The 16,558-nt window shown below is 31.9% G+C and overlaps 1 long non-coding RNA gene across 1 annotated transcript; it reads left to right on the top strand.

The window, feature by feature from the left end:
- The first annotated feature begins 1,964 nt into the window (after nucleotides 1-1,964).
- Nucleotides 1,965-2,972, top strand: LOC141626452 (uncharacterized). Its single transcript, XR_012536033.1, has 2 exons — nucleotides 1,965-2,257; nucleotides 2,717-2,972. It is a non-coding gene; the product is annotated as an uncharacterized LOC141626452 (long non-coding RNA).
- Nucleotides 2,973-16,558: the final 13,586 nt, after the last annotated feature.

The raw sequence follows: 16,558 nt of genomic DNA, 5'->3' as shown, positions 1-16,558 counted from the left end.
TGTATAATCATATATTTATCTTTTGCTAAAAAGTATTTTTAAACAGATGTTAACAGAAGATTAAAAAAAAAAGATAGTTATAGGGTTATATTATTAAAATTTCATCCTTGGTTAAAATAGGAGTCTGAATAAATCAAATGAGTAACTAATATAATTGGTAACGTATGAGAGCATAAATTTCTTAATCAAATTGTTCAAGTTATAAACTTATCTAGAATTACGGTCAGTTTAGTTCTTAACAATCATGCATCAATATAATTTATTTCATTTAATCGATAATCACGAATCATGTTGAAAATATGATCATCCGTATACTCTCATCGTCTCAATTATTTGTTTGCCGTGATTATAGTACCCCTTACATGCAACGAATAAAGAAGGTAACCAAATGAACGGGACGGAGGTACTACTTTATTTAACTTATCCAATTTTAAAAGTAACTAAATATGTAGGACCAACTTTGTACCTTTAAGCCAAGGTTTTGATTGGCTCCGTAAATTTCATATTCCATCTTTAGTTCAATCCAATTCGACCAAAGCTCAACCTTACTAATAGAATAAATAGGCTACTTATCTATTATTACAAAATGTTGTAGTATCCGTGCAACGCACGAGCATGAAATCTAGTAATCATTAATTTACACTACACTTCTACACATGTTAACTTTGAGCAAAACTTTCGTATTCATAAATAAGGTCAAATAGGGCATAAGAAACGTGTGTACTTGTTAAAGCATAAAAACGTGTGTACTTGATAAATAAGCTTCTTAATCTCTTAGTAATCATTTTGTTTTAAAGAAGTGACACTAAATCAAATTCTAGCTAATAAATTCTATTTGTACATCATAGTCATGAGTTAATTAGGCGAATTAGGCTTATAAAAAACGCCATAGTTGATTTTATTAAATTCTTTAACTCAATATAAACTAATGCCATAAACTAATTAAAAATGATAAGACGTAAAACAACATATAAAATGTACATCAATAAGCGAATTACCTCTGAGTATAAAATACAGAATAAAAGAATAAAATAAACAATCTTGATTATCCTGTAAAATCTTACGTACCACACAAATACACAATGCACATTGAGAGCCAATGCCAGAGGGATTCTGAGCATGTATTCTACCACTACTACTCCACGTTTTTATATCAAAATTAATTTTAAAACTCCTAAGTGAAGAAATTTTACTTTTAATACGGCTTTTTAACTGTAAAAATTCTACATGTTAGTGATGAATAATACGTTGTGCACAGATTATAGATGAAGACGGTTTTAGACCATAAAATGGTCCTTTTCTATTAAAAAAAGTCATTTATTTATTTTTATCAACAAAATGAATTTTTATTCTTTTTTATGCCTTCTGCATCTTATCTCTCCATATATATGCTTGTTTACCCTTAACCTAACCCAAATTCCCTTGTTCTTCCCATTCTCATTTCTCCCACATTAAGACCATCCCCAAGCAGTGATCACGCTAACTAGGTCACTATCCGATTTTACTCTTAATCTCACCTTATTAACCTTGACTCATTTTCACCCTCCCAAGCAGAAGGTCGCGACCTAGGTCATTAACTCAATTATTATCCACTTTACAACATTCCCAATCATTTTCCACATTCTCTACCCCACTTTTCTCTCTCTCTCTCTCTCTCTCTCTCTCTCTCTCTCTTACTTTTACAATTATTTATCCTAACATTTTATAAATATATTATTTATTTATTATTGTAAATATCTTAATAAAAAAATTACACCAATATTTTACGACTATATTAATCTTTAGATGTACTTTACGGAAAAAAATATTAAATAACGTTATAATTTTGAAAAATGATTAGACGATTTCATTAATAATAAAAAACGAGTAACTCATCTAAATCCAAGTAACCAATTAATAAAAATCGAGTAACCAATTATTAAATACCAAGTAAAAAACTCAAATTGTTGATACCTAGAGTTGTAAAAAAATCTATATCCACTCTTTCTCTCTATACACGGCCGTTCCGCCCGTTCTTCTTCTCCATCCTCCTTCTCCATTCTCTCACTCTATACACAGCCAATCTCCGATCTCCTTCTCCATCTAATACACAGCCGATCTCCTTCTCCCTCTATACACAACCGATCTCCTTCTCCATCCTCTCCCTCTATTCACAGCCTATCATCTCCATCTCCTTCTCCATCTAATAAATCGATCTATACACAACCGGAAAAGCTCTTCAGTACGGATTGTTTGTTGCCATGGTTGCATGAAGCCGGTATGAACACCATCTATTAATTTTTTTTATTCAAATCTTATTTTGTATATTAATATGCCGACTCATATAATTGCTGGTTTTGTTTTGTTGATTAATCGGTTGATTAATATGGTTTTGTTGATTAATCGGTTGATTACTTTGTTGATTGATTTGGTTTTGTTGATTAATTTTGTTTTGTTGATTACTCGGATTTATTTTGTTGATTAAAAACTCAAATTGCTTATTTTGTGTTGTTTAATTGCTCGAGATGTTCAATGCTGCTACTCGGTTTTGTGTTGTTTAAAAAATATAATTGCTGGTATGAACACCGTCTATTCAAATCGATGGTGTTCAATATGTTTGCTGCTGCTACTCAGTTTTGTGTTGTTTAAATTTTTCCATATAACTGCTGCTACTAGTGTCGTTTTGTGTTGGATTTCCCACAAGTTCGAGTAGTCATGTGTTTGGAATTTTCCACAGGTATGGGTATTGAAATTTGGAGAAGTAAATGAAGAAATTGAAGGAGAAGCCGTGTGAATTGAAGAGGGAGCAGTGGAGCACAGATAAAATTAGTTGTTGAACGGAGTAGACTGAAGAGTAGGGTAGATTAGATTAGTGTAGAGTACTTTTTTTAATTTTTTATAATTCTTCAACTAATGAGAAATTGACACATACAAGGTCAATTTGACATCTTTTTTTATCAACCTTGGTCACAAATTGACCATTTCTTATTTTTGGTCACAAATTATCCACCTTTTGTCACACATTATAATTCTTCAACCAATGAGAAATCGTCTAATCACTTTTCAAAATTATAACGTTATTTAATATTTTTTTCGTAAAGTACATCTAAAGATTAATATAGTCGTAAAATATTGGTGTAGTTTTTTTATTAAGATATTTACAAATAAATAATATATTTATAAAATGTTAGGATAAATAATTGTAAAAGTAAGAGAGAGAAAAGTGGGGTAGAAAATGTGGAAAATAATTGGGATTGTTTTAAAGTGGATAATAATTGGGTTGATGACCTAGGTTGCGACCTTCTGCTTGGGAGGATGAAAATGAATCAAGGTTAATAAGGTGAGATTAAGAGTAAAATCGGGTCGTGACCTAGTTAGCGTGACCACTGCTTGGGGATGGTCTAAGAATCAAGTATACAACACTCTAATCACGATCCCGCTATTGATATCCCATTATTGATAACGTCGATTGTACATCTCTACCCTAGATAAACTTGTTTACCTTGGACTTCCGCTTTTAAAATAATCTAGTAAAGAGTAAGGATTTTTCATGCTATTTCGAAAGAGTAGTACTCCGTAGTCCGTACAACTTAAAATATGGAGACTAAATTTATTCCTTGTCAACAGGTCTGTTATCTGTTAAAGATAAGACACCAAATTGTTAACATCATTTGTGCAAAGTAAATTGATATAATAATATACATTAAAAATTTGATTTGAATAAGCTCTTGTTTAGTAAATTGCCTCTTAATTTATCCCCTTAGGCTATGTAACGAGTCAAAATCCTCTCCATTTCCTCAAAAGAAATGGAGAGGTCATTTCCTTTCGACGGACGAGATTGTATTCTATCAACATTGAACGGTTGACGATTTATGCATAAAAATATAAGGTTAATAGAGTATAGATAGAATAATATTATTAAATGGGTTTGTGAGAGAAAATGGAGAGAAAGGAAATGGAGAGGATCCTAATTGCTATGTAACACTACCTTTGGAATACTATGTGATTAATAAAAGTTGGTATCCCGTATTATAATACTAATGAGTTTTTATTTGTTTGTTCTAATGAGCTTGAACTTATTATAGTAATATATGCATATAAGAATGGATCGTCCTTTTGTTAAAATCCCAATATTTCAGCAACCCGACTTATTACCAAATACAAAAAGTTACAGCCACAAGCATTGCATTTTCAAAAAATATACTGGATTGAATTTTTTACCCGGCTATGAATTCATCGTCTAATTTTGTCTTAAAACTGATACGCATCATTTACATTACCAAATACACTAATCAAATATGAGAAACATCCGTGCTTATACATCGTCTAAATTTTTCGGAAAAGTGATACGTATCAATTATATTACCAAACTAGTTTAATACCTGTGCAAAGTTACACGGATATGGTTACACAGAATCAAGTATAGATTATAAGTTTAGTAAAATTAAATGTCTCATATGTTTGAAAATGTTGAGAATATGAGATTGTCTCGAGATTTCTATGTTCTCTCTCTCTCTCTCTCTCTCTCTCTATATATATATATATATATATATATATATATATATATATATAGTATTAGGATCATGTAAGTCCTCCTCTTACATGTGAGTCCATAAATCCTCCTTATGGCCATTAGATGAGCAAGTTGGAGGGTTGAGATTGAAAGCAAAAAAGAGGGATTAATATCAATTAAACATTCTCCCTCTCTACCCATCCTAATTAATCACAAAATCTTAATTAATCACTAATCTAATATATCTACTTTTCCATTCACCATTTCCTCTCTCATCTCACATAATTTCAATTCCCCAACTCTCTAAAAACTCAAATCTTTCAAAAAAACCAAATAAATAAAAAAATTCAAAAAATCACACAAATCAAAAAACTCAAAAAACCAAATAAATTAGCCAGATCTGAGTTCTGACCCGCGGCCTCTCTCCACCACCGACGGCCGCCCCACGCCTCTGCTCTGCCGCATATCTGCCTCTGCCACCCCACCTGCCATCACCATTACCACGGCACAACCACCCACAACAACCCGACAACAACAACACGCTGCACAACCACACAACCCACAACCCGACAACAACCCCTGCACAACCCGACAACCCGCAACACCCCTGCACAACAACAACAACACCACATCGACACCGACACCACTGAACGCAACCACTAACCCACCTTTCTCCTCTTTCAACCTCCACCACAAAAAACAATAAACGAGATCAAACCACCACAACCCGCACCTCCTCCTCTCAGATCCGACATCCTCACAACAACACCTTATCTCGTTTTTTTTTTAAAAAATTTAGATTTTTTTTTTCCTTAATTTGGTCGTGTATGACCAGTGCGATTTGTTTTTTTTTCCGAATTTAAGATTTTTTTTTATTTATTTCTGATTTCTTTTTTTAATTGTTTTTATGTTAGTGGTTTTCAGATCTGTTGGTGTTTTTTTTATTTGTTTTTTAAAATTAATTGGTTGTGGTGGATGTTGGGTATTGTTTTGTTTTTTTTTTCTCCCTAATATATCTCATTTTAAATTTCTTTTGTTATACATAATTTTTTAAAAAAATTTGTTTATATTTTTTTTTTAGATCATGTGGTCGTTATTGTTGTTGTTAGTGATGTTTGATAGTGGGATTTTGGCTGTGGTGGAGGTTGGTTATTGTTTTGTTTCATTTTGTTTATCTCATTTTAGTAAAAACGAGATCTCATTTTGTTTATCTCATTTTTCCTAGTATTGTTTTAGTAAAAGTCAATTTTTTAGATCTGTGTTTCATTTTGTTTTTCAGTGGTTTTTTTTTTCCCTTATTGTTGCCTTCTTATTATTTTTAAAATTTTAGATCTAGGTTTTTGAAATAGATCGAAAAAAAAGATCTCACATAAGTTGTTTAATTTTGTGAGATCTTCAATTGTTGTTATATTAGATCGTTTTATTTTAGTCTTAGATCTAATAAATTACACTTGTCTCCATTAAAATTACACTTTTTTCTCCTAAAATTATACTTTTTTCTGCTAGAATAACACTTTTTTCGGCTAAAATTACACTTTTTGTTGTTAGAATTACACTTTTTTCTGTTAGAATTACACTTTTTTCTGTTAAAATTACACTTTTTTCTATTAAAATTATACTTTTTTCTGCTAGAATAACACTTTTTTCGACTAAAATTACACTTTTTGTTGTTAGAATTACACTTTTTTTCATTAAAATTACACTTTTTCATTAGAATTACACTTTTCTTCATTAAAATTACACCTTTTCTCATTAAAATTATACTTTTTTCTCGCTAGAATAATACTTTTTCTCGCTAAAATTACACTTTTTTCGCTAGAATACACTTACTACTATTGGACTAATGTTACACTCTCCATTGACTTAGTCATATTCTCATATTCTCATTGGACTAATGTTACACTCTCAATGGACTAAAATTACATTCTCAGTGGACTGAAATTATACTTTTCTGGACTAAAATTACACTTTTCTGGACTAAAATAACACTCTCATTGGACTGAAATTACATTTGCTTGGACTAAAAAAATACTTTCCTGGACTAAAATAACACTCTCATTGGATTGAAATTACACTTTCCTTGACTAAAATAACACTTTTTGTCGTTAAAATAACACTCAAAAAATGCTAAAATTATAATAAGTTGTGATAAAATTACAAAAATTTAAAATATTATTCGTCAAAATCAGTCAAAAAAGATAGAAGTTAAACTCGTAAGACGCAAAATTCTCGTAAACATTCCTTAAAATTACAAATTTCAAAATAATATCCGTCAAAACCGCTTCGTAGATTAAAGTTACACTTTCTGCTGTTAGAATTACACTCGTAAAATCCTAAAATGTCGAAAACTTGTCTAAAAAAAAAAAAACGAAAACAAACTGAAACTGGAAAAGTGTTAACAAAATTTTCATAAACTTTGAAGTATAAGATAAATGGTGGTGTTAATTGTGTATGATAATGAATTAGTAAATGTATTATTAAAACTAGAGAGAGAAGTGAATTAATTAGTGTTAAGTGTGTTTCTTACTTTCAATCTCAAGCATCCACCAAGCATGATCTAAGGGATATGGGAGGGACTTATGGACTCAAAAGATATGAAGGACTTGTATATATATATATATATATATATATATATATATATATATATATATATATAGAGGTAAGATCTAATGAGTCCCTTACCTCATTTAAGTCCTTAAGTCCCTCTAAGGGCCATTGGATGGACTAAATGAAAGGTTGAGATGAATTTGATTAAAGGCCATTAAAAAGAAAAGGAAAAAAATGTGGATGGTTGGATTGAGATGGATGGTTGAGATTGAAAATTACCAAAAACAATTACCATTAATCAAATTTCTATACACTAATTAATTTTTCTTTCTCTCTCTAGCCCCTAATTAATCAGTTTTGAGTTTTAGATTTCAGAAGTGTAAATGTAATGTTGTATGAGTTTTACAAGTGTAAATGTGACGGAAATATAATTTTAACACTTTACAAGTGTAAATGTGATGTTTTACTAGTGTAAATGTAACATTTTAAGAGTGTAAAATTTATTTTTTGTGACGGAAATTTTGAATTTATATAATTTTAACACTTTACAAGTGTAAATGTGAAGTTTTACGAGTGTAAATGTAACATTTTAAGAGTGTAAAATTTATTTTTTGTGACGGAAATTTTGGATTTATATAATTTTAACACTTTACAAGTGTAAATGTGAAGTTTTACGAGTGTAAATGTAACATTTTTAGAGTGTAAAATTTATTTTTTGTGACGGAAATTTTGAATTTATATAATTTTAACACTTTACAAGTGTAAATGTGAAGTTTTACGAGTGTAAATGTAACATTTTAAAAGTGTAAATTTGAATTTTTGTGACGGAAATTTTGAATTTATTTAATTTTAACACTTTACAAGTGTAAATGTGAAGTTTTACGAGTGTAAATGTAACATTTTAAGAGTGTAAAATTTATTTTTTGTGACGGAAATTTTGGATTTATATAATTTTAACACTTTACAAGTGTAAATGTGAAGTTTTACGAGTGTAAATGTAACATTTTTAGAGTGTAAATTTTTTTTTTTTGTGACGGAAATTTTGAATTTTTATAATTTTAACACTTTACAAGTGTAAATGTGAAGTTTTACGAGTGTAAATGTAACATTTTAAGAGTGTAAATTTGAATTTTTGTGACGGAAATTTTAAATTTATATAATTTTAACATTTTACAAGTGTAAATGTGATGTTTTCGAGTGTAAATGTAACATTTTAAGAGTGTACATTTGATTTTTTGTGACGGAAATTTTGAATTTATATAATTTTAACATATTACAAGTGTAAATGTGATATTTTCCGAGTGTAAATGTAATATTTTAAGAGTGTAAATTTGATTTTTTTGTGACGGAAATTTTGAATTTATATAATTTTAACATTTTACAAGTGTAAATGTGATGTTTTCAGTGTAAATGTTTTATTTTAAGTGTAAATTTGAAGGTTTAAGAGTGTAAATTTGGTCCTTTGAGTGTGACTTTGGTCCTTTATAAGTATAACTTTGGTCCTTTTACGATTAAAACTTTAGTCCGACTCCCAACAAACACCACCAACGCCGTCCTCCACCACCAACTCATATCCACGAAAATATGAGTCCAAATATATATAAATTTAAGAGTGTAAATGTTCAGATATACGAGTGTAAATGTAAATAAATATGAGTGTAAATGTTAAGAAATATGAGTGTAAATGTACACAAATACAAGTGTAAATGTTAAGATTTATGAGTGTAAATGTAAAGAAATATGAGTGTAAATGTGAAGAAAAACCAGTGTAAATGTAAAAAAATCTACTATATATTTATCAGATCTAAAAGTGTAAGTACTAAAACTAAATCTAAAAAAACCGACTGCAAATACGAGTGTAAATGTAAAGTGTAAATGTGAAGAAAAACCGAGTGTAAATGTAAAGAAATACAAGTGTAAATGTAAGTAAATACGAGTGTAAATGTAAAGTGATACGTGTGTAAATGTAAAGAAATATGAGTGTAAATGTAAAGAAATATGGGTGTAACATTAAAAAAAAATATGAGTATCTATTTTATAGATCTAAGAATAAAAGTAGATCTAAAAATTTTTAACTGACCAAACATAAACCATTGAAAATGTAGATCTAAGAATAAAAGACCATTGAAAACGTGTTAACTGACCAAACAAAAACAAAAACTGACCAAACCAAAAACCATTGAAAACGCATGTTACCATTGACCACACAAAATCATTGAAAACGATAAAGAAAATGATAAAAAAAAAAAAAAAAAAAAAAAAAAAAAAACACTACACATTCACGTGATGTTAAACCCCACCCACCAAACACTTTCTCATTTCCAAAAAATAAAGAAAATGATAAAAAAAAAAAAGAAACAAACACTACACATTCCCACGTGAATGTTGAACCAAAACCACCAACTACTTCTTATTTCAAAATCACAGAGAAAAAAAAAAGAGGAAAAGAGGAGGAGAGGCAGTGGTGGCCGTGAGTGGTGAGTGGAGGAGCGGCAGTGGTGGCCTGAGATCCGGTTTAATGGAGGAAGAGAGGCAGATCTGGTGGTGGTGTTATGGTTGTCGGGAGAAGGTGTCGTGAGTTGTGGGTCGTGGGCTTGTCGTGGTGGTTGTCGGTCGCGGGGTTGTCGTGGTGGTTGTCGTGGGGTGGTTGTCGTGGATCTGGAAAGAGGGGGGCTGCAGTTTTTTTTTGGGTGGTGGTGGTGGCGGCGGTGGGTCGGGTTTAGAAATATGAGGTGACGGTTGTTGTGGTAATGTGGGTTGTTGTTGTGGGCTAATATGGTGTCGGGTCGAGGTGTTGTTGTGGGCGGTTGTTAGAGAGGAAGAAGGCGGTGGCTAGTGAGGTGGTGGCGGTCGTAGAGTTGGTTTGGGGTGGAGCAATGACGCCGGAGTGGTAGAGGGGCTGTGTGGTGGGCGTGGGTAGGTGGCGGTGGAGGTGGACGTGGGGTCGGGTAGGTGAGGAAGAGGGGGAAATTTTTTTGGAATTATTTGGTTTTTGAATTTTGTTGGATTTTTGAGAGGATTTGAGATTTTTTTGGTTTTTAGAGAGATGAGGGGGAGGATAATTGTGAGATGAGAGAGAAGTGGGTGGAAAAAGAAGGGTTTTATAGTGAAATTAGGGTTTGATTAGTGAAGGTAGTGAGAGGAAGTGATTAATTAGAATCAATCCCCTCCTTTTAGCCTTAATCCCCCCTTTTTTCCTTTCAATCTCAACCCCTCATCCCATCTTTTCAATGGTCCTAATAAGGACTTATGGACTCAAGGATTGTAGGTGGACTCTCTTGATCCCTCCTCTATATATATATATATATATATATATATATATATATATATATATATGATTTATATATATATATATGATTTATCAAACATACAAAATTAGCTTGAATGGAGGGGTAAATATCAATGTATAATATCGGAGGTTGATCAAATATTCTAAGTGCTTATTTGGTCACCCCTTAAAATTTATGGGAGTTGAAAAATCCCATGAATTAGAAAAGAGGGACTTGTTTGGTTGCCCACTTTTTGATAAAATGTGGGAATTTAATTTTCCAAGGAGTTGGAAACTCCTCCACAATGGAGGAGTTCAATTACCTAGCTCCCCATAGGTAATTCTCATGTGGAATTAAATTCCTGTATAGGCAACCAAACGGGTTTGCTAAAATCACATGAATTTCAAGTGGGAACTTCATTCCCATGATTTCGGTATTCCTATGGAGTTAGATTCCAACGGGCAACCAAACGAGCACTTAATATATGTTAGTTTAAATGGGATAATAAATTTGGGATAATTAAGAAGCAAGATGGAACAAATATTGTGTAAGACGGGTTTACAAAAGTAATAGTGTAAAACACAAGTTAATTGACTTATCTATATCTCTACTTATAGTAATAGTAATTTATTAGTTTTTATATCAAACAGTTTTACACGAAACTTTATTTAAAAGTAAAATGGATGATCAAAATTTTAATACTAAAATTTGGGAGAGACGGTTTTTCAATAAGTTATTAAGAGACCAGTTTTCCGTACCCTTTTATTTATATTTCGTGACCCTTTTGTTGTTGATCGTGACATAGTAATTTTGTATCATTTTGCTTATTACTCTCAGTATTATCAGAGATTCAGAGTCATGTCTACGTTGCTTTAATACCTTATACCCTTCGTCCCTTCTGCGTTCACCTTGCTTCCCCTTTAATTATTATTATTATTATTATTATTATTATTATTATTATTATTATTATTATTATTATTATTATTATTATAATTCTTAACAGGCTGACATTAAGGAATGCTCCTATTTTTGTTAGATACTAGGTAGTATCCCGCGCTTCGCGCGTCCTGTTTTAAAATTTTATTATTATAATTGAAGAAAAATAATATAATTCATATATAACCTTTAATATTTTTACCTATAAATAAAAATAAATTAATTTTTTTTCTTAAATTTTTTTATTAGGTTTAAGTTCAGTGTTTTAAAATAAAATACATATAATTTTAATTAAAACTAATACTAAGTTATAGTTAATTACGCATGATCAACGATTTACAAAAAAAAAAAATTGTAACTGATCAAATATCACATTAATTAGAATAAAATTTATTCAAATAATGCAACAATCAACATTAAGGTATCAAATTATATCATTTCACGATATGTTATGTTCCAAATCAGTTAAAATATTTGTTCAAAATGATGTGAATATAATTTTATGCAATTTTTAATTTTCTATGTATAAGGTTTGATATTTATGTATCAAACATATATGACCCAAAATAAACTTATTCAAATATTTTGGTTGTGTCTTACATGAGCTATGTGTCAAACATATCTATAATAAATTTGCACGTTTTGTTTTTTTTAACAATTATATATAACGATGTTTAAGAGTTTACCGTAAATAAAATAGGTTGAATTTTCTCAAATATCAAATATCATTGTTATAAGATAACATATAAAATATTTAAATAAAAGTAATATCTAGTTAGGCATAACTAATGTTTTATTCTTGACGTATACATATTTAACTAAAGATATTAAAGAAAAATGTAATGTGTATTCTACTTTTTCATGTTTTTTATATAACAGGGTTTTTCTACATAATACCCTTGTATTTATTCGAATTCTACGTGATACCCCTCGCTTTTAAAAAATACCCGTGGTACCCCTAAACATGATAAAAACATCTTAAAATATCCAAAATGCTCCTATCCGCCTCTTTAAAATGTTTAATTTATACATTTTTATTGATTTTTTGGCAATAATTTGTCATGTCATTAACATAAACATCGTCTACTCAAGTGTAAACATATTTTCTTTACAAAATCTAACATATTAAAAACGTGATTTTTAGTAGATTGGGAATTTTTAGAACATTTTACTAAATTTTACCACTTATATTTTCAAAAATATAGGGGTACCAAAATGCAAACACGGGGTACCGCGTAGAAATACCCTATATAATATTATATTACTTTATAATCATTACTTTTCTTTTAATTATTCAAACTCACTCGTGATCACTGTGTACATACATACTCGTTATCACAGTATTTAAACTTCTCAAAATCTCATATGTATTCATTTTGTCGCAATATAATTTTTTCGTTCCCACACTATAAAAACTTATATCTTAATAGTTTTTTTCAAGTTTTGTTTTTAATAAATACAATGACTCTTCAAAATATATTTTTCTTAATAAAATTAATAGTCTAAGTTTTATAACTTTCTCAAAATATTTTTTTACGTAAATGTAAAACATTGTAAGATACTCACTTTAATCATCTCTACATATCAAAATATGTTAATAAATATATTGAAATTATACTCGATTGAAAGCTTTTTTCGCAATGAATGTTTTTATTTACAATTTAGAATTTTTATCAAAATATTTTTTTAATAAATTTAGAATCAAATCAACGTAATTAGTTAATGTAAATTTATAATAAAATTTATTAAATTATAATTAATATTTACTGAGATTTATGCTGCATTTATTATGTTCATATTAAATGATTAGCCGTCATAAATGCTTGTCATTAAGGCTGTAAGGGACACGTGGCACATCCACAGCGTTTCAACCCAGTTATATATATATATATATATATATATATATATATATATATATATATATATAAAAGATTTTTGTTACCATATCATGATATATGGTTTGCAAAACAGAAGTTAAGGAAACTTAAGGTTAATCTGATGCTATATTCATGCATAAATTATAGAATAAGACCGTCTTATACGTGAGACCATCATTTTGTGTAAAATTTTTCATTTATTACTTTATTTAATGAATGTTTTTTTTATACGAGGGAGCGTTTTTACGGTGAGATCGTCTTACACGTTGCATACTGATTTGCAGACAAAGAAGAAAACACGTAGGAAAAAATGTTTTTTTTTTTTTCTAAGAAGAATCGTGTGTATAACGTATCAGTATTAATGATTTGTTTTGTTGTTTTTTTTGTAGGTTATGTTCACTCGCACGCAACTTGAGTTTGCTATGAAGGTTAATGGACTTCTTATTGGTTTAGTAATAAGCACAATATAAGACGATTGTTTGCGTATGATGTACAATTATACATAGTTGGAAATGGTAAATGTGTTATGTCAAAAAGTAAACAAGACAACTTTAAAGTGCAAAATTTTCGACAAAATAGTTCAATATTTACTCTCCAATAACAAGCTCCAATTACATGCGTCGTAGTAACAAGCTTTTGTTGGAAATGATGCCTTAGAAAAGGCAATAACAAGCTTTTGTTTTTGTGCTTTGTCCCACATCGGTGGAAAACAAAAACAAATTCTTCTTTATATTGGTCCCTCCACTTGCTTGGTTAAATGAGTGCACCAAAGGGGCTTTTGTTGTGAAACTTGATCTTGTTGGTTTATGTCCAAACACATGCGCGCGCGCATCGGCCCGGCTCGGGTTTGGGTAGAGCACCTGCGGTGCGGACCTTGGTCCACTTTTTTGGTTTGTTGGCTGCGTTTTACGGCCATGTTTTTGGCTCCTCTAACATCTCCTATTTTCTATAAATAGAGCCTCAGTTACACTCCAAAACACACACATTTACTCTCATCTCTCAATGTTCCTGTAACACCCCTACATACCAAGGTGCCTTACCATGAACCACCCTAGCATGAGAACCTGTTACCATCTCGGTTGCCAGAGGCTAGTATATCAAAAGTAACCATTCCAAAATATTTATTAAATTATAAGGTTAAACGATAATATTGTCTTAAAACAAAACCAAAAGAAAGTGTATATGAATCTCAATACAACTGAAACCAAAAACAGGCTAAACTCGTAACAGCGGAAGCTAGACTCGAAGTGATGACATCCCATCTCGTCCCCGTAGCTAAAGATAACCATTACCTATCACAATCTGCTCACCATCCCCGAATGGATCACCACAGATTTACAAAACAATAACGGGGTCAGTCCACTGCATAATTAAGATAAGCAAAATACAACAATACCGATAACAACTCTTCTCCATTCCCAATCATGTCATATAAGTGACTACACACTTAAGTGTGTAGTCCTTCCAGATTACTGCCACAACAAATAATCCACACCGCCAGTGGGGAACCGCAGCCTTGCCCACCCAAGCCCCGCTCATCGCAATGAGCAACAACCCATGTTCCTTAATATGCACATCCCCTCTTGTGGCGGGTTCTGCAAGGGGCGAGTCAAGGGCGTGAAGTCACTCCCACAAGTGACTCCACTTAGCCGAGGACGCACCTCACAACCATAGTCAATCCACCACAACTCCAATACTCCTGAATACAATCAACAACAATACTTATCATATCAATTAAATCACAACATCACATCTTAAATCAATTATGCAATAAACTGAGTAGGAAAACCCTACCTTAGCACAGATCCAATTACGAGTCAACAAAGGAAGCTAGAATTGTTGTTCTACAAATTCTCCACCTAACAACTGTAATACCACAGGTTTCAGATCTTAGGGGACTCGGTCGAGTAGGACTTACTCGACCAAGTATGTGTTATAGTGTTGTGAGTTTGGGTTCAAGAGTGTTAGCACTCGACCAAGCATGCTGGTACTCGGTCGATTAGGTCGTACTCGGTCGAGTACATCAGGTACTCGGCCGAGTGCCCGGTCTGTTACGGGTTATTTTCGCGGTTTTGATTAAAATGATTAGAGATTATATATAAGTCGTTTGTCAGTTTCTAAAATCATTTCTTCCAAAACCTAAAATACGTTTCATTCTCCTCTAATCATCTTCATTAATTCCAAGGCAAAGGTCGTCAATTGTGGGTTCTAGCATCTTATTCCATGTCAATCACCGTAGTAAGTGTCATATCCTTGTCGATCCATTGTTGTTCTTATAAATAAGCAAACTCTAGTTTAGGTTAATTTGGGGGTTTAGGGTTTTGGTCATCGTATGTGTTGTTAATTGTTGATTATCGTTGTTGTGGGTGATGATGTGTTACTTGTTGTGTATTTGTATGATTGGCTGCGGCATAACAGATTGCGAGAAGGTAGGGTTTCCCTACTCGGTTTACTGTTTAATTGAATTGAGATTGTGTTGTAATTGTTTGTACGATTGATATCATGATTGACTGCTGTTATTGGATTGGAGTTGGTGTTGGTGTTGAGATGGTGAAGTTCACGAGGTGCATCCTCGGCTGAGTGGAGTCACTTGCGGGAGTAGCTTCAGGCCCAAGTTTTGCCCACTGTGGAACCCGCCACAGGAGGGGATGTGCACATTAATGAACATGGTTATCGCTCGTTGATGGGGGGTTTAGGTGGGTGCGGCTGCGGTCCCCCACTAGCAGTGCTACACACTTTAGTGTGTAGTCAGTTACATGATATGATGGGAGTTGGAGGTGGATTGTGATCAGCTATTTATCTGTATCGTACTTGTCCCATTTTGATTATGCAGTGAACCGACCCCGTTGTTGTTTTTTAAAATTTGTGGTGATCCATTCGGGGATGATGAGCAGATTGTGACAGATGATGATGGTCTTTAGCTTTGGGGACGAGATGGGGAGTCATCATTTCGAGTCTAGCTTCCACTGTCATGAGATTTACTGTTTTAGTTTCAGTTGTTTGAGCACTAGTGAACCTTTGTTTTGGATTGGGATTTGGTTTTGGAACTTGTAATCGTTAACTTTAACTTTATACATAATTAAATGTTTTGGAACGGTAACTTTGTTGTACTAGCCTCGGAAAACCGAGATGGTAGCAGTCTCCCATGCTATAATGGTCTTGGTAAGGCACCTTGGTATGTGAGGGTGTTACAAAGTGGTATCAGAAAGACGATTCCGGAACCTGGAACCAATGAACAAATGAACTTAGGGTGTCTAATTAAAATAAACCCTTGTAAGAATTGTTTGGAGCTACCGCAAAGGTTCGAGAGACGTCTCAAAACCGCAAAGTTTCCCATAAAATTCAAGCCGGTCACTACGGGGTGTGCCGTGGGAATCGGTGTATGCTTGTGTTTGTGTTTATGTCTTATAGTATGATATGCATGTTGTGGTTCGAAA

Source organism: Silene latifolia, chromosome Y (genome assembly GCF_048544455.1).
Source record: "Silene latifolia isolate original U9 population chromosome Y, ASM4854445v1, whole genome shotgun sequence".
NCBI lineage: Eukaryota > Viridiplantae > Streptophyta > Magnoliopsida > Caryophyllales > Caryophyllaceae > Silene > Silene latifolia.
This window is presented reverse-complemented; position numbering and strand designations above follow the sequence as displayed.